This window comes from Nerophis ophidion, linkage group LG01 (assembly GCF_033978795.1).
Source record: "Nerophis ophidion isolate RoL-2023_Sa linkage group LG01, RoL_Noph_v1.0, whole genome shotgun sequence".
Classification (NCBI taxonomy): Eukaryota; Metazoa; Chordata; class Actinopteri; order Syngnathiformes; family Syngnathidae; genus Nerophis; species Nerophis ophidion.
In genome coordinates, this window is record NC_084611.1 from 67,774,020 (window position 1) to 67,801,063 (window position 27,044).

General features: G+C 39.3%; 1 protein-coding gene and 1 long non-coding RNA gene across 4 annotated transcripts in view; both read right to left on the reverse strand.

Annotated features, from left to right (window-relative positions):
- gstcd (glutathione S-transferase, C-terminal domain containing) overlaps window positions 1–27,044 on the reverse strand; it is a 203,109-nt gene that overhangs the window by 106,436 nt on the left and 69,629 nt on the right. The gene's annotated exons all lie outside the window — the stretch shown is intronic.
- Window positions 11,725–18,415, reverse strand: LOC133558167 (uncharacterized). Of its 2 annotated transcripts, XR_009807905.1 has the most exons (5): window positions 16,618–18,415; window positions 16,007–16,084; window positions 15,397–15,474; window positions 12,756–12,827; window positions 11,725–12,631 (listed from the first exon to the last, which is right to left on the reverse strand). It is a non-coding gene; the product is annotated as an uncharacterized LOC133558167 (long non-coding RNA). The 2 variants fall into 2 exon arrangements; XR_009807904.1 differs by having other exon boundaries at window positions 11,725–12,827.

Genomic DNA, 27,044 nt, shown 5'->3' on the forward strand with positions numbered 1-27,044 from the left:
GACATCGAACAGCACGGATTGATTCACACTGTAATTGTGTTTGTAAACTGCATAATGTGATATAAATAAACGCACCCTCAAATTGTATATTTCACTCATTTAATAACAAAACTGTTCCACTTTAATATAAGGATAATAAATTAAAGGACAATATCGTGTTTGTTTCACAACACCTCAGTCATTTTTCATTAAGCATATCTAGCCTTATAACTGTGGCTATGACAACAAATCGATTTTTAGTTGAGGGAAGTTCTTAAAGGGGAACATTATCACCAGACCTATGTAAGCGTCAATATATAACTTGATGGTGCAGAAAAAAGACCTTATATTTTTTAAACCGATTTCCGAACTCTAAATGGGTGAATTTTGGTGAATTAAACGCCTTTCTGTTTATCGCTCTTTTTGCGATGACGTCAGAACGTGACGTCTCCCAGGTAATACAGCCGCCATTTTCATTTTCAACACATTACAAACACCGGGTCTCAGCTTTGTTATTTTCCGTTTTTTCGACTATTTTTTGGAACTTTAGAGACATCATGCCTCTTCGGTGTGTTGTCGGAGGGTGTAACAACACTAACAGGGAGGGATTCAAGTTGCACCACTGGCCCGAAGATGCGAAAGTGTCTACCGCCAGACCCCCATTGAATGTGCCAGAGTGTCTCCACATTTTACCGGCAATGACAGACATGGCACAGAGATGTATGGATAACCTGCAGAAGCATTTGCAACGATATATTCAACGAAATCACAAAGGTGAGTTTTGTTGATGTTGACTTATGTGCTAATCAGACATATTTGCTAATCAATGCTAACATGCTACGCTAATCGACGCTAACATGCTATTTACCGGCGGTGCTAAAGCAGACATGGCACAGAGATGTATGGATAACCTGCAGATGCACTTGCAACTATAAAGTCAACGAATTCACAAAAGTGAGTTTTGTTGATGTTGACTGCCAGCTAATCGATGCTAACATGCTATGCTAATCGATACTAACATGCTATTTACCGGCGGTGCTAAAGCAGACATGGCACAGAGATGTATGGATAACATGCAGATGCATTTGCAACTATATTACGTTTACTTCCACCCACATTTAATGCAAAAAAAACACTTACCAATCGAAGGATTTAAGTTGCTCCAGTGTCACGAGATGCGAAAGTCCTGATCGTTTGGTCCGCACATTTTACCGGCGATGCTAACGCAGCTATTCGGCCATGCTATGGCTATGAATAGCGTCAATAGCTATTCGCTCAATAGCTTCAGTTTCTTCTTCAATACTTTCATACTCCAACCATCTGTTTCAATACATGCGTAATCTGTTAAATTGCTTAAGTCGCTGAAATCCGAGTCTGAATCCGAGCTAATGTGGCTATATCTTGCTGTGGTATTCGCCATTGTTTGTTTACATTGGCAGCACTGTATGACGTCACAGGGAAATGGATAGTCGCATCGCAAATAGCGAAAATCAAGCACTTTAAAGCTTTTTTAGGGATATTCGGGGACCGGTAACATTTTGAAAAAAACTTCAAAAAATACAACAAGCCACTGGGAACTGATTTTTATTGTTTTAACCCTTTTGAAATTGTGATAATGTTCCCCTTTAACATTAGAATTTATCATTGACAAACGCTCACTTTTTTTCCTTTCAAACCTCGTAACAACTGTCCGTAATTTACATGCAATCTAGCGCTGATCTCACAGTTTAGGCTTAGCATGTACCAAAAGCTACCTGTACCTGTCTCACGCTGCTGGTAGGGTGGGCTTGCAAAAGTTTCATTGCTTGTGGGTGGTGCGGCTCTCACTACACAGTAGCAGGAGTTGACTGGGCTTGACGTGCCGAGACAGCTTGTACACGACCCTATGTCTGTCTGGTCTCACGTGGTATGAGACTGTAACCCATTACCTGGAAGACAATAGACTAGGCGAAGGGACTAACAAGTAAACTCCAAACTTCCCGAAACCAGAAATAGTGGAAGGTTAGGCTTGGGGCTAGCAACCCCAACCCATAAAAACTCCTTGCTACAGAAAGGTTGACGAAAAACAAAAAATCCCAAAGTCTTGGAAAGGAAGTCTCTTTGGTTACACAAACCAAAGAGAAAAAGACGATGCACTCGGAAAACCGTAAGGAGACGGTGCGTCCGATTCTCCTGGGTCTGTGCGAAACCAGATGGCTCCAGTCGGGGCAGGTTAAACTGGGCAGTGGTGAGTCCATACTCTATTCAGGGCACCCAGAAGACTCTGCACCACATACAGAGAGTGTAGGGTTCATGCGATCCAAAAAAACTCAGAGGGCCCTCATCAGTTGGGAACCCATCAACTCAAGGATCATTACTGCAAAATTCCATACCACGCATAAGAAAATTAACCTTCAAGTAGTACAATGCTATGCCCCTGCCAACAATGCAGAGGATGGAACGAAGGACAACGTTTACAATCTTCTATACCACATTCTTCAGAAAAAGAAAGGAAAGGACATCATGGTCTTAATGGTCTGAATGCAAAAATAGGAGGAAATAACAATGGCTATGAGCTAATAATGGGAACGCAAGGCCTAGGAACAGGTACATGCTACAGCATGTGCAGACAACAGCTTGGTTATTGGAGGTTCCATTTTTCCATACAAGGACATCCACAAAGCAACATGGGTTTCTGCCTACCACACAACTGAAAACCAGATTGATCACATCTGCATTAACTGGAAATTCAGGCGCTCACTGCTTGATGTCAGAGCGAGAAGAGGAGCTGAGACTGCATCTGACCACCACCTAGTCACAGCAAGGTTCCAGTTGAAATTGAAATGCATTAACAAAGAGGATCAAATTCAACATACAACAATTCCAATATATAGGCACCTTGGAACTATACCAAGTCACATTACACAACCGGTTTCAAGCACTACAGAACCATACAACACAAGCACCAGGAACTGTAGAAGGGATTTGGGAAGGTTTGAAGACCACATGTAAGGAGACCTGTGCAGAAGTGGTAGGGAGAAAAAAGTCCACAAACCAACCATGGCTATCCACAGAAACCCAAAAGAAAGTTAGTGACAGAAGGGAAAAAAAGGAGGTAGTTAACAGATGCAGAACGAGAGCAGGAAAGGCAGCAGCACAAAGAGAATCTGAAGTAGTAAACAAGGATGTGAAGAAGAGTGTCAGAAGGGACAAAAAGAAGTACATCGAGGATTTAGCACAGCAGGCAGAGGAAACAGCAGGAATGAATAATCTGAAAGAACTCTATCAAACCACAAAGATGCTCACCGGAAAATTTAAACAAGCCCAAATGCATATTAAAGACACCAATGGTACACTCTTCACAACCAAGAAATATCAACTCCAGAGTTGGACTGATCACTTTCAAGACCTACTCAACAGAGAGCCCCCACAACTGACTGCAGATATTCCACCAGCTCCAATCATGCTTGATATAAACTGCAACCCCCCTACCAAACTGCAAATCAGGAAGGCCATCAAAGCCCTGAGAGCAGGAAAGGCAGAAGGGCCAGATGAGCTACCAGCAGAAGCTCTCAAAGCAGATATCCTCCAGCATGCTTTTCATCTCATGCAAGCTATCTGGGAGGAAGAAAAAGTCCCATCAGACTGGAGAGATGGCAATATCATAAAGATTCCCAAGAAAGGAGACCTCAGGGAGTGTAAAAACTACAGGGGAATTATGCTCCTCTCAACGCCAGGGAAGGTGTTCAACCACATACTACTAGAAAGGATGCGGAAATTGGTCGATGAACAACTGAGGGCAAACCAGGCTGGTTTCAGAATTGGAAGATCTTGTGCTGACCAAACTGCCTCCCTCAGGATTATAATTGAACAATCCATGGAATGAAACTCACCGGTATAAATTTCATAGACTTTAAAAAGGCGTTTGACAGTGTCGACCGCGAGACACTGTGGAAGCGGATGGCACACTATGGCATCCCACCGAACCTCATCAACATCATCAAAAGCATATACCAAGGGATGCGATGTTGTGTCCTACATGACGGATGCCCATCGGAGGCCTTCGAGGTCCTGACTGGGGTGCGGCAAGGATATCTGCTCTCGCCTTTCCTTTTCCTCCTCTGTATTGACTGGACCATGAACCAAACAACCAGATACAGCACAAACGGCATACAGTGGAGCCTTACCGAAAAATTGGAGGACCTAGACTTTGCAGACGATCTAGCTCTTCTGGCTCACACTCACCAACAGATGCAGGACAAATAAAAAAAACTACAAAAGGCTGCTGCATTTCTTGGGCTTAAGATCAATTCACAAAAAACAAAGGTCATGCGTATCAATAACAAGAACAATACTGTTGTGATCCGGTTCCTGGATCACATCTCTAGTATATGTTTGTATCCCTTTGTGTGTTTTGATCATTTCTGGACTCTGCCGATCCCTTTGTTTGAGCACTTCCTAGTTTGTATTCATCACCAGGGCAACCTCATTTGTTTCACCTGCAATGGCGCCTGACGCACACCTGTTTTGAATTATTATGTAAGTATTTAAGACCGCCTGCTACCTTAGTTCTGTCTGGACGTTTTGTTTGCTCAATGCAACAGTTGCGTTTGATACTCTTGCCTTTTGTATTTGCTTTGCTAAGTCTTAGCTTAGCTTCGGCACGCCCGCCACGCGCTACTTGGGACTTTGTGAACTCGACTCTTGCTAACATTAGCATTTAGCTTTCTGTGCGTAGGCACACCTTTTCTTTGCCTTTTGTACAAGTGTTATTTTGTTATTCTGTAGATTAAAAATGCTCCTACCTCCAATCCTGCTTGCTCCAGTCCTGTAGCATCTGGAGGTGACAACACACGCGCATCCAAAATGCGTCGCGCACGCAACAAATACACCAATAACAATGGACCATAATCAATTAGAGGAGGTAGTCAGTTTTACATACTTGGGGAGCATAATCAGTGTAGATTGAGGGGCAGATGAAGATGTCAAATCCAGAATAGGGAAAGCAAAAACATCATTCAACCTGCTAAACAAAATATGGAGAGCAAAAAACATTTCTCTCAAAACCAAACTGAAAATATTCAACTCAAATGTCAAATTCATCCTGCTATACGGATCAGAAACATGGAAAACCACCAATAGTATACTCACTAAACTTCAGACATTCGTAAATCGTTGCCTGCGTCAGGTCCTAGGAGTCTACTGACCAAACACCATCACCAATGCCAACCTGTGGGAACCCCCCAAACAAGAACCAGTGGAACTGCAATTCAGGAGACGGAAGTGGAGCTGGATAGGCCACACACTCAGAAACCCTTATAAATCAATCACCAAACAGGCACTAACATGGAACCCACAGGGAAAAAGAAACAGAGGGAGACCAAGAACAATGTGGAGAAGAAGCACGGAACAGGAGATGAGGGCTGAGGGGCTGTCATGGCAACAACTCGACAATAGGGCACAAGACCGGAATGGATGGAAGGCTTTCGTCGGAGGCCTATGTTCCCCAGGGAATACTAAGGCCGAAGTAAGTAAGTAATGTACCAAAAGGTTAGAAAACAAAACTTTAGCTAACGTTAGCTAACTTGTAGGACTAGTCATCTCTGTGGCTGACATTTCATATGACTAGAGAGCCGACTCCCCCATTGCGAAAAGCTGGATTTCATTTTTGCATACTTTGCAGGAGGCTACACGTGGATTCGGTCCTCGTTTTATCCAAAGTTTTTATTTGTCATTTTCCATCCAATGTTCAGTAAAACGACCACCTCCCGGCATGATGGACCGATGCACCACTGTCCTCTTGGGGGCGACACATAGCACGGCCTAATGTAAGAGCTCGTTCAAAGCCAACAGATCAAGCGTGTAGCTTTCATTTTTAAGGAAACTTGTTTTATTGTTTTCCATTTTATAGTTAGCCAATTCCATCTCCAAGCATTTACAAGTACTTCACCCAAAATTCAAGCAATTTTAAAATCTTGAAAACACAACATTATAACCCAAGCATTTTCAAGGTTTTTAAGAACCCATACGAACCCTGAATATAAGAAATATGTGGTTGTAGATTACCACAGGAAATCCTATCTGTTTAGTTTTTGAATTTGGACCATACAAATGTTTAACAAAACAACCATACCGGTTACTCAAAAAATCCATACACAATTAAATTGCGAATTGTATTTATTCTGATTCTAAATCAATTCATAACTTTCAAGAAAAGGCTTATAAATATTAATTGTTTAGGCTATCTCTGAAAGTAGGTCATAGGTCAGCAACCCAGAGTAGCCTTTGTAACCTGTAACCTGTTTTGAAAATGTTTTTATATCATTTTTTTACCAAATAATATATTTTGAATCATGACGAGCATTGAATAAATTCTGAATAGAATTGTGAGTTATTATACGACTTCTATCCCGAACAACAAGGTTCCATTAATACTGAAATTGTACTTATTTGGAAAAAAGTGCCGTACTTTCATTTTAGTCCATGTACTTACAGTTTCCAACCTTGTTAAATTACATGAAACCTTGTGTTAATCACAAAGATTAATTAATAATTTACCACATAAAGTGAGTTCAAACCAAAGACTATAAAATGGGACCCATTACCTCCCTGCTTGGCACTCAGCATCAAGAGTTTTAATTGGGCGCGGCCACTGCTGCTGCTCACTGCTCCCCTCACCTCTCAGGGGTGGAGCAAGAGGATGGGTCAAATGCAGAGGGTAATTTCACCACACCTAGTGAGTGTGTCACTATCAGTGGTACTTTAACTTTAACTAGAAAAAATAATATTAACCAAATATACTGCAAAGGAAGGGACTCAAATACAAAAGACAAGTCCATATTTGTGCTAAATGTACATGTTGTGCTAAAATAAATGTTTCCTAAACTGTAAACTGTGTACAAACTGTAGGAATAAAATCAAACAGCAAATGAACATACACTAGCAACTAGGGGTGTGGGAAAAAATTTATTCGACTGCGTGAGCAAATAGTCAAACAGTTTAAGAAAAAAGTTTCTCAAAGTTCAATTGCAAGAAATTTAGGGATTTCAACATCTACGGTCCATATTATCATCAAAAGGTTCAGAGAATCTGGAAAAATCAATCCACGTAAGCGGCATGGCTGGAAACCAACATTGAATGACGGTGACTTTTGATCCCTCAGACAGCACTGTATCAAAAACCGACATCAATCTCTAAAGGATATCACCACAAGGGTTCAGGAACACTTCAGAAAACCACTGTCACTAAATACAGTTCGACACTACATCTGTAAGTGCATGTTAAAGCTCTACCATGCAAAGTCAAAGCCATTTATCAACAACATTCAGAAATGCCGCCGGCTTCTCTGGGCCTGAGATCATCTAAGATGGACTGATGCAAAGTAGAAAAGTGTTCTGTGGTCTGACGAGTCCACATTTCAAATTGTTTTTGGAAATATTCGACATCCTGTCGTATGGACCAAAGGGGAAGCGAACCATCCAGACTGTTATCGACGGAAAGTTCAAAAGCCAGCATCTGTGATGGTATGGGGATGCATTAGTTCCCAAGGCATGGGTAACTTACACATCTGTGAAGGCACCATTAATGCTGAAAGGTACATACAGGTTTTGGTACAACATATGCTGCCATCCAAGCGCCTTCTTTTTTATGGACGCTCCTGCTCATTTGAGCAAGACAATACCAAGCCATATTCAGCACGTGTTACAACAGTGTGGCTTCGTAAAAAAAAGAGTGCGGGTATTTTCCTGGCCCGCTTGCAGTCCAGACCTGTCTCCCATCGAAAATGTGTGGCGCATTATGAAGCGTAAAATACTACAGCGGAGACCCCAGACTGTTGAAGGACTGAAGCTCTACATAAAACAAGAATGGGAAAGAATCCCACTTTCAAAGCTTCAACAATTAGTTTCCTCAGTTCCCAAACGTTTATTGAGTGTTTAAAGAAAAGGTGATGTAACACAGTGTTGAACATGCCCTTTCCCAACTACTTTGGCACGTGTTGCAGCTAAGAATTTCTAAGTTAATTATTATTTGCAAAAAACAAAAAGTTTATGAGTTTGAAAATCAAATATCTTGTCTTCGTAGTGCATTCAATTGAATATGGGTTGAAACGGATTTGCAAATCATTGAATTCTGTTTATATTTACATCTAACACAAATTCCCAACTCATATGGAAACGGGGTTTGTACTTAATTCTCATTGTGTTCATTTATATTTGGATTTTATTTTGTGTTGAAAATAAAAATAAAGACATTTAAAAATATTTTTGGGAGAAATCTTTCCTTGCAGCCCAGCCTCACTCAGACTCTGCATCCAGTGGCCCCCAGGTAAATTGAGTTCGAGACCCCTGCCCTAGAAAATGTGCTTGTGGATGATCTTGCAAAGTTGGACCAGAACTGCGCAAAGGTGAAGGCCTGAAACAACCTGCTCTGTATACTGGGAAGAAATGGGGGGCAGCCGCTTTTTACAATGCAAACCTCGGCACTGGCCCTGGCATACGCCGCTGCGGAATACCGTGCCCCTGTCTGGTCAAAGTCAGCCCATATGCACTAAGTCAGGGGCGCTCACACTTTTTCTGCAGGCGAGCTACTTTTCAATTGACCAAGTCGAGGAGATCTACCTCATTCCTATTTATAATTTATATTTATTTATTTATGAAAGAGACATTTTTGTTAACAAGTTAATGGTCTTGAATGATAATACAAGCATGTTTAACACACATAGATTCCTTTCTTTCATGAAGACAAGAATATAAGTTGGTGTATTTGATTCTGATGACTTGCATTGATTGGAATTAGACAGTGGTGTTGATAACGTCCGCATTTTCAAATGGAGGAAAAAAAAAGTCCTCCTTTCTGTCCAATACCACATGAAAGTGGTTGGATTAGGCATCTCATTTGTCCAACTTGCATACCCGTTTTTAAACACTTTGTTATGAGAGTAGCATATGTGTGTGGCCCTTTAATGTCTGGCAGCAGGTGAGTGACGTCAGTGAGAGTGCGGGTGGGCAAGCAAGTGAGAAAGCGGTCGCTGAGGGCGGGGGAGAAATACATTGGCATCAAACGCCGTAGCTTGCTAGCTTGTGCACGCTAGCTTTCTGAGACTCTTATTTTGTTAGCACAGGCAGGATGAAACAGGTCTTTTATGGTGAAGACAGGAACTGTGCAGTCGGTCTTTAGAGTTTTGACAGTAGGTACGGAGTCTCTAGAAATAAAATGTGTTTCTCTGCGTCCGCCCTGTTAGTGATTTTTTTCTTAAATATGAGCTCGCAGCAGCCAGTGTCATCTCACAAGATCCTCGGGTGCCGAGAATGTCAAACAACTGACGAAAGTGAAGTCTTGGTATGATTGATGATTGCTCATTTTTATGTATATTTTTTAATGCCTGGCTTGAGATCGACTGACACACCCTCCGAGATCGACCAGTCGATCGCGATCGACGTAATGGGCACCCCTGCACTAAGTGGACATCAAACTCAACTCAACCATGTGCTTTACAACTGGGACCGCCGTTCAACATCCCTCCCCTGGCTCCCTGTCTTATATAACATTGCACACACACACACACACACACACACACACACACACACACACACACACACACACTGGTTATCATTGGAAAGGGGACCAAGTTTTTGATCATCACCTGTGGGGACCACCCTTTCTAGAGGTTGTGGAGGCATAAAAAATGAGGTAAAATGGCCACTGCCCAGTTACTTTATACACATCTTTAAATCTCTGGATTGATGAAGTAATGTGCTGATCATTCTTACCGGGGACCCTGGGGAAAAAGAGTTAATATGGTTCATGGGGACCAAATTGAAATAATTTTGCATAATTCACACAAATTTGTACGTGATTACTGAGGACCATTTAAAACAAAAAAAGTTCAAATGAAATATGACATTATCCTCAGAATACAGCACTACAGCTGTCCACTTATAGGAAGTTTCACCACTTCAATGAACCAGCTACAGCCCGATGAGGGGGCTGCTGTGCAAATGTCTCACACTCAAACAAGTAAACATTTTTTATGGGCCAAAGCTTAAAAATCACTTCAGAATGGATCTGACTATCATTTAAAAAAGTTTCCCTTAAGGCAGCGTTTCTCAAAGTGTGGGGCGGGCCCCACTGGTGGGGGATAGAGAGATGACAGGTGGGGCGCGAGGAACGGGAAGAAATTTCACTTAAAAATTTTTATTTAATTATTATATTCTTGGATTTTTTCTTTTTTACTATGCTTTCATTTTCTATACACGCTGTAAAACACTTTGAGATTCTGTCTGTGAAATCCGCTATATAAATAAATGTAAATTACTTATTTTTCCTCTAGGCTTTAAATTTCTTGGTGGGAGCGAAAGTTTGACAGACATAGCAACAGTAACTAATGGGGGCGGGGCTAAGTGGAACAATCTTTCACGTGGATGGGTAGCAGGCTAATGTGTGGACCACAATTACACAAAATGGATAAATTTGTGACTCGCACCTCATAGTTCCTCGAGCCAGAGCCAGCGCCTGCAGAGGAACAAAACTCCGACTGGCTTAATCAACCAAAAAGCCAACCGAAAAGAAAATATGATTCACGGCAACGGTGGTGGGGGCAGAGGAGAGAACCCTGTGTGTTCTGTGTCTAAAACCGTTCGCAGCAGACAGCATGAGACCCAACAAATTAAAGAGACACATATAGACCACACACCCCAATCACGTCAATAAGCCACTTGATTTATTTCAAAGAAAACTGGCAGAGTAGTTATTTTATTTATTGTTGAACTTGATGCAAGTTATACCACAGCTGCACAGTTATTTTATTTATTATTGAACTTAATGTTATTTTATGTTATTGAGTTTGAATGTATACAACTTGAATGTTACTTGATGTTCAATAAATTTGAAAATGTTATGCTTGGCATTAGCGTTCTGTTGGGGCGATGGAGGCAGGTGGGGCTTGAAAACTCCCCCTTGTCCAAAGTGGGGGATGACAAAAAAAGCTTGAGAACCACTGCCTTAAGGGGACCTGTTTTTTGTCCCCATAACGTCAGAGGTCCCCTAAAGATGACTGTGTAAACAGAGCGATGTCCCCATTAAGTAGCCATTGCCAGAACACACACACACACACATTCTTGTATTTGTTACCTTCTCGAGACCTCCAAAAAATGCCTACCTCTAGTATTTTAATAGGTCTTAATTTTATTCAACGCATGTAAAAATTTTGCAAGAAAATTTTAACATTTATGCAATATTATGATAAAAGTTGGAATTTTACTCACTAACAGTTGCAATTTTACAAAACAAGCTTAAAATGTTGGCAATTTTATGAAGACACACACACACACGCACGCACGCACGCACGCACGCACGCACGCACACACACACACACACACAGACACACTCTCTTGTATTTTTTACCTTTTTGAGACCTCCAAAAAATGCCTACCTCTAGTATTATAATAAGTCTTAATTTTATTCAACGCAAGTAAAAATTTTGCACGAAAATTTTAACATTTGTGCAATATTATGATAAAAGTTGGAATTTCACTAAGTAACGGTTGCAATTTTACAAGACAAGCTTGAAATGTTGGCAATTTGATGAAAAGACACACACTTACACACAGACACACACACACACACACACACACACACACACATTCTTGTATTTGTTGCAATTTTACAAGACAAGATTGAAATGTTGGCAATTTTATGAAAAGACACACACTTACACACACACACACGCATGAACACACGCACGCACACACATACGTGTTTGGGTGACATATGAGGACTTATGACAAAAACGTGACATATGGGGACATGCCTTTCCAATGGTCCTACAGGCCTGGGACTCAGACGGTTAGTGAACCAGAATTTTAGAAACACAGTGGTCTATTGAGATTTTTGCAACTCTTTTGTTTTTTTCTGAACCTGATTTTTATGGTACATATGAGGACTTGTCAGGTTTAGGTGACAAATGAAGACCAGAGTGTTTAAGATTTCAAGTTTATGTGACATATGATGACCATGACGTCACAGAGTGTTTAAGATTTCAGGTTCATGTGACATATGATGACCATGACATCACAGAGTGTTTAAGATTTCAAGTTCATGTGACATATGATGACCATGACGTCACAGAGTGTTTAAGATTTCAAGTTTGTGAAATATGACAACCATGACATCACAGAGTGTTAAAGATTTCAGGTTCATGTGACATATGAGGCTAATGACATCAGAGACTTAACAAAACCACCTGAGTTGGTTTAGTTGATGTGTTGTCATTTAAAAAAAAAATCCCAATCCCATGCTACTGTAATCTACAACCAAGAAGAGTTTAAAAGAAACATGGGTAAAAATGTAATTGTCGACTAAGTGTAACTGAATTGTTTTTGTGGATTTTGTCGCTAAGAATTATCTGGAATAAATACAAAACGCCTGCTGTTTATTTTGCTTTTTTAATTGCTGGTAACATACTCAAACTACCACAGAAGATGTGGGAAAACATTTTTTTTCCCTTTTTTTAATATAATTCTGTTATGGATGTAGTACTTGATGTCAAGCCAATCTCTGTCCTGTAGAGCTACTAGTTCTTTATGGAGGCAGGCTTCACAATCTTTTTTACCTGGTACTTTGTTGCCAGTTACAAAATGCAACATGTGTCATTCAACTGCTTCCACTTCTTCCCCTTTGCAGTTGTCATAAAGGAGACAAAATACAATTTCTTACTGAAGGAATAATGACTATAACACAGTGAAAAGGTGCAAAACGTAATATAATATTCTAGTAAATGATGTAGATTATTTATTCACCCCGCTTTGGAGTGGACCAAGTGGAAGAAGCTTGAGACATACCCACTTCCAGCGATTTGTCCTGCTTTCAATCTGAAAGGAAGAATTAGAAAACTGTAAAAGTAAACATTTAACATATTGTGCTTTGTGAAGCAGCGGAGTATGTGTTGTCCGTCTATTTATCAATAATGCAGACGAGGAGTGTTGGCTGAGTTCTTAACATTTGCTTTCAGAGCGTGCATATCACAACATACAAGATGCCGTCATGGCGACACAACCTATACCGGGCTACCGCGCATGCTCGTCACTCCTGTTGCATGCTGGGTAGGGTAGTTCTTTTTTCCCCTGGCTCATAACATCACAATATAGTACCATGTATATGCGTTCAGTTTATCAAAGCACCAAGCAAACAGATATGGTCATAATTATTTTAAGTGCACTACGCAGAATAAACACAACATTATTAATATTGCTAGTAAGGATAATTTGATCAAAAATTCCCTAAAACAGCCCACTACCTATAATATAAGTTTTTTAAACATAAGATCCCTGATAAAAAAAAATGTTTCTGCTGTTACCTCAGAAATTGCCTGTTCAGAAGTTATGATTGTGGCTCAGAGATTTGTATGTAGATTATATTTATTTTCCATAACAGGATAACTTAAATACCCTGGCAGTGGCAATAAGCTTAAATGTTTGTATTTACATTTTTTGAGTTGATTTTCATAAAATTTGCTATTTAACTGCTACTGTTTAACAAGGACTGATTTAAATTGTGTTTGCACGACAAATGTTTAGGCGCTTTTGTTCATGTGGGAGAATATTCCAATAAAGGTGCACTACACACTACTTTTGAATTCATTATTGGGCTTTGCGTATACAATGCATTTAATCGCGATTAATAAGAGAAATAGTGCGATTAACTTCGATTAAAAATTTTAATCATTGCCCAGCCCTAATATATATACAAACCCCGTTTCCATAAAAGTTGGGAAATTGTGTTAGATGTAAATATAAACTGAATACAATGATTTGCAAATCCTTTTCAAGCCATATTCAATTGAAAGCATTACAAAGACAACATATTTGATGTTCAAACTCAAACTTTTTTTTTTTTGCAAATAATAATTAACTTTGAATTTCATGGCTGCAACACGTGCCAAAGTAGTTGAGAAAGGGCATGTTCACCACTGTGTTACATCAAATTTTCTTTTAACAACACTCAATAAACGTTTGGGAACTGAGGAAACTAATTGTTGAAGCTTTGAAAGTAGAATTCTTTACCATTCTTGCTTGATGTACAGCTTAAGTTGTCGTGTTTTACGCTTCATAATGCGCTACACATTTTCGATGGGAGACATGTCTGGACTGCAGGCGGGCCAGGAAAGTACTCGCACTCTTTTACTACGAAGACACGCTGTTGTAACACGTGGCTTGGCATTGTTTTGCTGAAATAAGCAGGGGCGTCCATGATAATGTTGCTTGGATGACAACATATGTTGCTCCAAAACCTGTATGGACCATTCAGCATTAATGGTGCCTTCTCAGATGTGTAAGTTACCCATGCTTTGGGCACTAATACACCCCCATACCATCACACATGCTGGCTTTTGAACTTTGCGCCGGATGGTTATTTTCCTCTTTGTTCCGGAGAACACCACGTCCACAATTTCCATATATAATTTGAAATGTGGACTCGTCAGACCACAGAACACTTTTCCACTTTGCATCAGTCCATCTTAGATGAGCTCGGGCCCAGCGAAGCCCGCGGCGTTCCTCTGTCTTGTTGATAAATGGCATTTGCTTTGCATAGTAGAGTTTTAACTTGCATTTACAGATGTAGCGACCAACTGTAGTAACTGACAGTGGTTTTCTGAAGTATTTCTGAGCCCATGTGGTGATATCTTTTACACACTGATGTCGGTTTTTAATGCAGTACATCGCTTACGTGCAGTGATTTCTCCAGATTCTCTGAACCTTTTGATAATTTTACGGACCGTAGATGGTAAAATCCCTAAATTCTTTGCAAAAAAAATGTTTAGCAGTTTTAACATCAAATATGTTGTCTTTGTAGCATATTCAACAGAATTGGGGTTGAAAATTCTTTGCAAATCATTGTATCCTGTTTATATGTACATCTAACACAATTTCCCAACTCATATGGAAACGGGGTTTGAATGTATTTATATATACATAGCCTATTATTTGCGCACTATTTACAAGTTATGTACCAAAAACACGACCACCGAAAAAATACTTTGATCAATGAAAACAGCGCTGCAGAAACCGGCTGTAAACAAGAGGCACTGCATTTTCTGAATTGAAACACTCATTTTAAAGGTTTGACATTAACATTTTAACACACACTAATCTGGTTCAGAAAATATGAGGACCTTATATGAAACACACCTAGGTCTTTCTTGGTTCAAACAATATGAGGACATGACGAGTGCTCACATGTAGAATTTATGTTGTTGACTTGTAACATCTCCTGTTTTGCTAAACATGAGTTCCAAACTCCCTACTGACTAACATGGATGTACCCTTACGAAAATGTTGTCATATAAACTGATCTGTGAGAGATTAAAATTAATAAATGTCTTTCAAAATATAGGTTGGGTCAAATTTAGAGCAGATATAGTAAAAATAGACATGTAATAACCTGTTGGAGGGATGAAGTCGGTTTATGGCTGTCATCTGAATCTAGAGAATGTTGAGATAGAACCTCAACAGTTGGTTTCTGCAACAAAAAACAAAAATATAATGTCATAACTAATTAATTATAACAGTCTCACCACTTTTTGTTGATAAAAATCTGAGCATACAATGCCAGATAAAGGGTAAAGATTATTACAGAGTTTCAGCTCTTAGACAATTCATTAAGAATGTAACACACACAAAAATCTGGTTCAGAAAATATGAGGACATGAATTGAGACACTCATTTTAAAGCTTTGACATTAACATTGTAACACACATTTTCAGGTTCAGAAAATATGAGGACCTTATATGAAACACACCTAAGTCTTTCTTGCTTCAAACAATATAAGGACATGACGAGTGCTCACATGTAGAATTTATGTTGTTGACTTGTAACATCTCCTGTTTTGCTAAACATGAGTTCTAAACTTTCTACTGACTAACATGGATGTACCCTTGCGAAAAAGTTGTCATATAAACTGATCTGTGAGAGATTAAAATAAATAAATGTCTTTCAAAATGTAGGTTGGGTCGAATTTAGAGCAGATATAGTAAAAATAGACATGTAATAACCTGTTGGAGGGATGAAGTCAGTTAATGGCTCACATCTGAATCTGGAGAATGTTGAGATGGAACCTCAACAGTTGGTTTCTGCAACAAAACACAAAAATATAATGTCAGAACTAATTAATTATAACATTATCAGCACTTTTTGTTGATAAAACTCTGAGCATACAATGCCAGATAAATAGTAAAGATTATTACAGAGTTTCAGCTCTTAGACAATTAATTAAGAATATAAAACACACTAAAATCTGGTTCAGAAAATATGAGGACCTGAATTGAAACACACATTTTAAAGCTTGGACATTAACATTGTAACACACACTAATCTGGTTTAGAAAATATGAGGACCTTATATGAAACACACCTAAGTCTTTCTTGGTTCAAACAATATAAGGACATGACGAGGGGTCACATGTAGAATGTATGTTGTTGACTTGTAACATCTCCTGTTTTGCTAAACATGAGTTCCAAACTCCTTACTGACTAACATGGATGTACCCTTACGAAAATGTTGTCATATAAACTGATCTGTGAGAGATTAAAATTAATAAATGTCTTTCAAAATATAGGTTGGGTCACATTTAGAGCAGATATAGTAAAAATAGACTTGTAATAACCTGTTGGAGGGATGAAGTCGGTTTATCGCTCACATCTGAATCTGGAGAATGTTGAGATAGAACCCCAACAGTTGGTGTCTGCAACAAAACACAAAAATATAATGTCAGAACTAATTAATTATAACATTAACAACCACTTTTGGTTGATAATATTCTGATCATATAATTCTACATAAACAGTAAAGATTATTATAGCGTTTTAGCTCTTAGACTATTATTTAAGAATGTAACATTCACTAAAATGTGGTTCAGAAAATATGAGGACCTGGATTGAAACACTCATTTTAAAGCTTTGAATTAAACATTGTAACACACACTAATGTGGTTCAGAAAAATATGAGGACCTTATATGAAACACACTGAAGTCTTTTTTAGTTCAAACAATATGAGTACATGACAAGTGATCACATATAGAATTCATGTTGCTGACCTGTAACATCTCCTGTTTTGCTAAACATGAGTTGTAAATTCCACAGACTAACATGGATGTACGCTTAAAAAATGTTGTCATATAAACTGATCTGTGAGAGGTTAAAAGGATTAAATGTCTTTTGAAGTATAGGTTGTGTCAAGTTTTTAGCAGATATAGGGCAGCACGGTGGGTCAGGGGTTAGTGCATGTGCGTCACAAATCGAAGGTCCTGAGTAGTCCTGAGTTAAATCCTGGGCTCGTGATCTTTCTGTGTGGAGTTTGCATGTTCTCCCCGTGACTGCGTGGGTTCCCTCCGGGTACTCCGGCTTCATCTTACCTCCAAAGACATGCACCTGGGGATAGGTTGATTGGCAACACTTAATTGGCCCTAGTGTGTGAATGTGAGTGTAAATGTTGTCTATTTGTGTTGGCCGTGTAATGAGGTGGCGACTTGTCCAGGGTGCACTCCGCCTTCCGCCCGAATGCAGCTCAGATAGGCTCAAGCACACCCCGCCAACCCAAAAAAGGGACAGGTAGTAGAAAATGGATGGATGGATGGATAGTAAAATAGTCAAGAAATAACCTGTTGGAGGGATGAAGTCGGTTTATCGCTCACATGAATCTGGAGAATGTTGTGATAGAACATCAACAGTTGGTGTCTGCAACAAAACACATAAAAATAATGTTAGAACTTATTAATTATAACATTATCAGCACTTTTTGTTGTTAACATTATGAGCATATAATGCCAGATAAATAGTAAAGATATTTATAGAGGGTTTCTGTCTCTTGTCCCGCTCATGTCTTGAGATGAACTTCCCTCGGTACTTGACCACAAAATAACTTTTTTAAATTGATGCAAGAACAAATACACCATATCCTGATAAAACAGTTTATCAATTAACAATGTTTGGAGAATCTATTTTAAAAAAGGAATAATTATAGTCGTTACTTGACTAAAAATTCAATTACAAACAGAATTACTCTTTCATAAATGTAAATAATTATTAAATTAAGTACAAACCCCGTTTCCATATGAGTTGGGAAATTGTGTTAGATGTAAATATAAACAGAATACAATGATTTGCAAATCTTTTTCAAGCCATATTCAGTTGAATATGCTACAAAGACAACATATTTGATGTTCAAACTGATAAACATTTTTTTGGTGCAAATAATCATTATCTTTAGAATTTGATGCCAGCAACACGCAACAAACAAGTTGGGAAAGGTGGCAATAAATACTGATAAAGTTAAGAAACGCTCATCAAACACTTATTTGGGACATCCCACAGGTGCGAAGGCTAATTTGGAACAGGTGGGTGCCATGATTGGGTATAAAAACAGCTTCCCAAAAAATGCTCAGTCTTTCACAGGAAAGGATGGGGCGAGGTACACCCCTTTGTCCACAGCTGCGTGAGCAAATAGTCAAACAGTTTAAGAAAAACGTTTCTCAAAGTGCAATTGCAAGAAATTTAGGGATTTCAACATCTACGCTCCATAATATCATCAAAAGGTTCAGAGAATCCGGAGAAATCACTCCACGTAAGCGGCATGTCTGGAAACTAACATTGAATAACCGTGACCTTCCATCCCTCAGACGGCACTGTATCAAAAACCGACATCAATCTCTAAAGGATATCACCACATGAGTTCAGGAACACTTCAGAAAACCACTGTCACTAAATACAGTTTGTTGCTATATCTGTAAGTGCAAGTTAAAGCTCTATTATGCAAAGCGAAAGCCAATTATCAACATCCAGAAACGCCGCCGGCTTCTCTGGGCCCGAGATCATCTAAGATGGGCTGTTGCAAAGTGGAAAGGCGTTCTGTGGTCTAACGAGCCCACATTTCAAATTATTTTTGGAAATATTGGACACCGTTTCATCCGGACCAAAGGGGAAGCGAACCATCCAGACTGTTATCGACGCAAAGTTCAAAAGCCAGCATCTGTGATGGTATGGGGGTGCATTAGTGCCCAAGGCATGGGTAACTTACACATCTGTAAGTTACCCATCTGTTTGGAACAACATTTGCTGCCATTTAAGTGCCGACTTTTTCATGTACGCCCCTACTTATTTCAGCAAGACAATGCCAAGCCACATTCAGCACGTGTTCAGCTTCATAAAAAAAGAGTGCAGGTACTTTCCTGGCCGGCCTGCAGTCCTATCAAAAATGTGTGGTGCATTATGAAGCATAAAATAGGACAGCGGAGACCCCGGACTGTTGAACGACTGAAGCTCTACATAAAACAAGAATGGGAAAGAATTCCACCTTCCAAGCTTCAACAATTAGTTTCCTCAGTTCCCAAATGGTTATTGAGTGTTGTTGAAAGAAAAGGTGATGTAACACAGTGGTGAACATGCCCTTTCCCAACTACTTTGGCACGTATTGCAGCCATGAAATTCTAAGTTAATTATTATTTGTAAAAAAAAATATTCCGTTTGGATTTACATCTAACACAATTTCCCAGCTCATATGGAAACGGGGTTTGTAATTAATGTGTTACTTGAAAAAGAAAAGTTTTAAATATCTAGCATATGCAGTTGAGAGACATTTCATGAGAGCAGAGTGTGTGTGTGCCTTTAAAAAGCTGTGCCTTTTGCCAAGTGACGTGGGACTTCAGCGCCCAGACATAGCAGAATAGTTCAGCTGTATTTTTTAGCTTAGCAGTGGCAGTTAAGATAGTTCTGTTGAATGTTTTTGTTTGCGTGTGGATGAGGCCTCTTTCTATTTGATATCGTGTTCGTAATTACTTCCGGGGGTTGCTTTCATTAGTAAAAAGATATTACCTGCACTAAACCTTTTGTGCTTCTAACGCTGTCTTGTTGACATACAATCACATCAAAAGTAGCATGCCACATTACATAAAACGAATCGTAACAGCGTTGTAGCGTACATAAAAGTTATTAGATTACTCGTTACCGGTAAAAGTAACAGCATTAGTAACATCGTTTTCATATACCGCTGTTATACCATCCATCCATCCATCCATCATGTTCCGCTTTTCCGAGGTGGGGTCGCGGTGGCAGCAGCTTAAGCAGGGAAGCCCAGACTTCCCTCTCCCCAGCCACTTCGTGTAGCTCTTCCCGGGGGATCCCGAGGCGTTCCCAGGCCAGCCGGGAGACATAATCATCCCAACGTGTCCTGGGTCTTCCCCGTGGCCTCCTACCGGTTGGACGTGCCCTAAACACCTCCCTAGGGAGGCGTCCGGGTGGCATCCTGACCAGATGCCCGAACCACCTCATCTGGCTCCTCTCGATGTGAAGGAGCAGCGGCTTTACTTTGAGTTCCTCCCGGATGGCAGAGCTTCTCACCCTATCTCTAAGGGAGAGACCCAAACTCATTTGGGCCGCTTGTACCCGTGATCTTATCCTTTCGGTCATGACCCAAAGCTCATGACCATAGGTGAGGATGGGAACGTAGATCGACCGGTAAATTGAGAGCTTTGCCTTCCGGCTCAGCTCCTTCTTCACCACAACGGATCGATACAACGTCCGCATTACCGAAGACGCCACACCGATCCGACTGTCGATCTCACCATCCACTCTTCCCCCACTCGTGAACAAGACTCCGAGGGGCCATAGAGGTCGGGTGCATTGTGAACTGGGCGGCAGCCGAAGGCAGGGCACTTGGCGGTCCGATCCTCGGCTACAGAAGCTAGCTCTTGGGACGTGGAACGCTGTTATTCCAAACACTTCTAATTAAAGCCATATAATACAACCTCTATTAGACAGTAAGGAAATGATCCAAATGAGATGTTGATACAGTTACCATTGATATGATACATAACAAGACATACCTTTCCAATCATTGATCCACTGGGCCTTAAAACAAGACTTGTCACATCCAGATCAAATAAACTCGGTGGCTTCAGCCTCAGGATTACGTCTCGCTCTTCTTTTGGACACGATGTCTACATCATGTGTTGATGCGCCTAACAAATCCAAACATAAAAATGAAAAAAGTCAGTGACACAGAAATAAAACAAAGAACTAAACCCTTCAAAAACTGTTAAATTTAGGCTCAATGCAGACATGAAGCTTCTCAAACAAAGAACTAATGTAACAATATCAGTAACATGCCAACTCCACAGTGCTTATCAGCTTGACATATTTGTATTTGAGAAAAAGTATAAACAATTTGAAGAACTCTAGTCTGTCTTGTTTAAAATTAAGAAAAGGTTTACTAGCATAGTGATCAAGGGTGATGGGTCAAATGCAGAGAATAATTTCACCACACCTAGTGTGTGACAATCACTGCTACTTACAATCTTCCATGCAACTTTAAAAAAAAAAAATTTAAATGCCTTGGCCTTGGCCCAGAACTGAAATGCTTAATTTAACCTCATAAAATCAAATCTGATTGCAATTAATAAAAACAAACATTTAACTGTTGTTTATAATGAATTATTTTCCTATGTTAAAAAACATTGGTCTATTTAATTACGTTAAACTCCATTTTATGCTCACCTGATTCAACCATGCTGTCGAAGACTGTCAAAGATGGTTTGTGGCCAAGATAGATGTCCCCCTCCGGTGATGCAGGTCCCGGAAGTGATGTTCACTGAGCGCTCTGTTGTGCTCAAAATCGTGTGTGAAGTTTTGTATTTCGATTATAAATGGTCCTTTTGGAAAACCCTTTTTATATATATATTCAATATTAAGTGTGATACGTGAGCTGTATAACTTCCATGATGAAAATAGTGAACTAGTGATTTAGCCCTCTGTTAGGATCCGACATCATCCACTGGCCAATCAGGCAGCGCCTAACTGAAAATTGGACCAATCAGACGCCGAGACTCTTCAGAGTGGGCGGAAGTAACCATCTTGAACACAATGTAAAGTGAATACCTCCAAAAACAATCGCCAATTGAATCCAAAATTTGTCCTAAAGATAAAAATACCTAAATCATGTGCTATTATAACCATTTGAAAATATTAAATACTGTATGTAGTTTGAATTGCATTTGAATTATTGCCTTAGTCTCAATCAAGGTTTATGCAAAAACCTACATTTCAGGCACATTTAAATTAATTATTGTGCGGCATTGTATTTTAGTCAACATAATAGCAAAAAGCCCAATACAGTAAAATACTGTATCAAACCAATTAAATCATCACCATAATCCCTTTATTACTAACTGTCTAGCCCAAATCCTCTCCAGATAAACCAAATGAATAGATAAAACTAACATAAAAAAGGTTGAGATCATCAGATCAGTTGAACATGTGTTATTTGATTTAGAATTCAAAAGTATGTTTATTGCTGTAATGATTAGATGTTTTTCAAAATGTTGGAGTGTGTGAGTTTCTGACCCACATGACATATGAGGACATATGACATATGAGGACAAGTGTGTGTGTGTGTGTGTCATAATAGCAAAGATGGCCACTAGGGGCAAAATCGAAGGTGAGCAAAAAAATTAAACACACTTTCACACACTTTTTCTGAAAATTTGACAAATGAAGACTTCAGAGATTTTTGGTCTGGGAACATGCTGGGAGGGTCTAGAACACGATAGCATTGCGGGAAATATGGGGACATGGAAAATGTCCCCATATTTCAACAGGTCCTCATATGTAAGGTGAAATTTCATAAAAATGTCCCCATATGTCACTTTGACAAACGCGCACGAACGCACACACACACGCACACACACACACACACACACACACACACACACACACACACACGCACACACACACACATTCTTGGATTTGTCACAATCTTGAGACCTCCCAAAAATGCCTGCCTCTAGTATTTTAATCGGTCTTAATTTTATTCAACGCATGTAAAAATTTTGCAAGAACATTTTAACATTCGTGCAATATTATGATAAAAGTTGGAATTTTACTCAGTAACAGTTGCAATTTTACAAAAAAAGCTTAAAATGTTGGCAATTTTATGAAAAGAGTCGTAATTGTACTCGGCAAAAGTCACAATTCTATAAGAAAACTTAAAAATGTTGGCAATATTATAATAATAATCGGAATTTTACTTGGCAAAGTTATGACAAAAGTTGTAATTATACTCAAAAAGTGTCCCTATTTAGAAGAACAACAAATAAAATGGCAATATTGTGATAAAAGTGAATTTATACATTTTATATGACACATGTCACAATTTTGCAATACAAATGAAAACATTTACATTAAAAAGTAATAATTTTACGAGAAAATACAGCAATATTACAGAAATAGAAAGAATAAGAGAAATTGTTCCAAATTGTATTAAAAAAAAAGTCAACATAATAACATCAACACAGTTAATTATTTTTATTTTTGATTTTTTTGTTTGTAATTGTTTTTAAATTTCATTATTTACTTTAAGTTATTACAGTCCATCTCTATGTACATACTTGTTTTATTAATTTTGGCCAAAGGGGCTGCATTTCAATGATTATTTTAATTACACTTGTTATTTCATATGTTGACCCGAGGGGATCACTTTTAAAACCGACACACAGTCAATTTGAAAAATCCCTCCTTTTTGGGACCACCCTAATTTTGATAGATTTCACCACCAGGGATGCAAATGAGACATTCTCTATTAGATGCAATGGTTTTTCCATATTGGGACCATGATGTATGTCCTAATTTGTTCATATGGAAGGTACTTTTCCTTGTTGATGTCTCAAGAAGGGTAGAAACACACACACGCACGCACACACACACACACACACACACACACACACACACACTCACACACACACACACACGCACACACATACACACATCAGGCGAGTAGCATTTACTCGCCTGATGCTCTAAAAGCCGAAGACTCTTTCATCTTCCAATTCACAGAGATATTTTCCACCCCCCTCTGCCCATCTCCCATCCAGAAAACCAATCTGGAAGAACATCCCTCCAGCCGACTATGACACCCAAACAGCTTGGAAAAATGAATAAGAGTCCAATGAGGTCCAAAGTAAACATCTGATTTCAGACCCTACCAAACAGGCCCTCGGCACCAACCTCCCATGGAGACAGTGGGCAATGCTTTGTAAATTCAGTACTGAACAAGGCCTCTGCGAGTGGGGGCGACAACTGCTTGACTAAAAGACTTAGCATTCACTCAATACATTATAAAACCATGTACAAATATACATAAAGAAATCCTACATACATCCTACATGGGATGGTTTAGTTAGTATGAATTGTTTTAGTTAGTTTGTTCACCCGGGATGCAAACGGACCACTCTGGACAGGAGGTGTAGGTAGGAGCATGGTTTATTCTTGAAAAATCAAAGAGGTACAAAAAACAGAAATCAAACCGACGGAACAACGTGCCGATCGCACTTGAAGCTAAGGCTACTACTTTGCATGGACTAAAGATAAGTAGTACTCACGTAACAGGAGCATGAAGAGCACAAAGAAGCCAGGCTTAAATAATGCCTCTGATTAGTGCTCAGGGAACATGTGAGCGTCCCGAACACCAATCGAATACAGGTGAAATAAATAGGTAGCCAAAACAAATTCAAGGGTACACAAAACAGGAACTGAGGGAGTCCAACTACTAACAGAAGATAACAAAACATGATCCGGGCGACGGATCAAGACAAAGTAATGGTTCTTTGGTCAAAATATAGCAAAGATTAACTTTCCCAGACTGTTTTCAAGCTACTTTCTGACCTTCTCTTAAAGAAGAACATTATCACCAGACCTATGTAAGCATCAAAATATACCTTGATGTTGCAGAAAAAAGACCATATGTTTTTTTAACCGATTTCTGAACTCTAAAAGGGTGAATTTCGCAATTGAAATGCCTTTCAATTGTTCGCTGTCGCAGCAATGACCTTTCACCCATGACGTCACAACAGGAAGCAATCCGCCATTTTCTCAAACACATTACACGCACCATGTCAAATCAGCTCTGTTGTTTTCCATTTTTTCGACTGTTTTCCGTACCTCGGAGACATTATGCCTCGTCGGTGTGTTGTCTGAGGGTGTAACAACACGAACAGAAACGGTTTCAAGTTGATTTACGTGGTGTGTGCTACTCAGATATATCAATGGTTACGACATGCTAATTGATGCTAACATACTATTTCTGCTAGCTGTATGTACATATTGCATCATTATGCCTCATTTGTAGCTATATTTGCATCCAGCCTTTCCCTCCACCCACATTTAATGTCAAACAAACACATACCTATCGACGGATTCAAGTTGCACCAGTGGTCAAAAGATGCGAAAGTCCATCGATTGTTCTGCACACTTTACCGACGATATCGATGCTACGACAGAAATGGCAAGAATGTGTGGATATCCTGCGACACTCAAAGCAGATGTATTTCCAACCATAAAGTCAACGAAATCACACAGGTGAGTTTTGTTCATGTTATTGACTTATGTACTAATCAGACATATTTGCTCAAAGGATGACTGCAAGCTAATCGATGCTAACATGCCATTTAGGCTAGCTGTACGTACATATTGCATTATTATGCCTCATTTGTAGCTATATTTGCATCCAGCCTTTCCCTCCACCCACATTTAATGCCAAACAAACACATACCAATGGACGGATTCAAGTTGCACCAGTGGTCAAAAGATGCAATCGTTGGTTAGAAGGCGATCGCCTAATTCGTCCTCGTTGCCTCTGTCTGTCGTGATATGGCTCAATAGCTTCAGTTTCTTCTTCAATTTCGTTTTCGCTATCTGCCACCACACTCCAACCATCCGTTTCAATACATGCGTAATCTGTTGAATCGCTTAAGCCGCTGAAATCTGAGTCTGAATCCGAGCTAATGTCGCTATACCTTTCTGTTCTATCCGCCATGTTTGTTTGTATTGGCATCACGCAGTGACGTCACAGGAAAATGGACGGGTGGATATAGCGATGCTGAAAATCAGGCACTTTGAAACAGTTTTTCGGGATATTGTGTGATGGGTAAAATTTTTCAAAAAACTTTGAAAAATAAAATAAGCCACTGAGAACTGATTTTTATTGGTTTTAACCCTTCTGAAATTGTGATAATGTTCCCCTTTAAGGATGCATCGTTCTTATTTACATAGCTCCACTTTGACAACCTTTTCTCCCCCTCATCCATTTTTTAGTTAGCGCTTCCATACCAAGTCTACTGACAGATATGAATCTAGAACTATATGCTAATTAGTAATAGAAATGGCAACAGCAGAAGATACATGTACAGACTCTTTCCAAAAAAAATTGAATATCATGGAAAAGTGTATTTATTTCCATAATTCCATTTAAAACGTTAAACTTTCATTGATTATAGATTCAGGACCCACAACTTAAACAATGTCAAGTATTTAGTTGTTTATATGTACATAATTTGGGCCTTCAGCTCAGAAAACCCAAAATAACAGGATTTCAAAAAAATGTTGCACTGTGAAGAAATCAGTCAAAATTTTAGAAGGGTATGAATGTTTTGAACTGAGTGTCACTCACTACTCATCTACTAAACTCAAAGCAGCTGCACAGTTTTTGCCAGGTCATTAAATTCCTTCCTTTTGGTTCAGTTGTCTCAGTTAGGATCAATATGGGGAAGACTGCAGACTTAAAAATTGGCCAGAAGACCATTTTCGATACCCTCCGTAGGATGGGTAAGCCACAAAAGTCCATAGCTAAGGAGGCCAGCTGTTCACAGAGTGCTGTGTTCAAGCATATCAATGGAAAGTCTAGAGGAAGGGCAAAATTTGGCAGGAGAAGACGCAGCAGTGGAAGAGCTGACCGTGGGTTTCTGCGGATTATCAAACAGAGAAGATTCATGAATCTGGCAGAGATCAAGAAACAGTGGAATGAGGCGGGAGTCACAGCTTCAAAAACCAACACATTCAGACCATATTCTGATTGATTTGATGTCATCTTAATTTATTTTTTCCTGCAAAAACTGAGAAGTGAATGGTGATTTATTTATTTACAGAGCTGGAAGCTCAAATTATGTACAAATAAACAACTAAATACTTGAAATCATTTAAGTTGTGGGCCCTGAATCTATCATCTATGAAAGTTTAACATTTTGAATGGAATTATGGAAATAAATACAC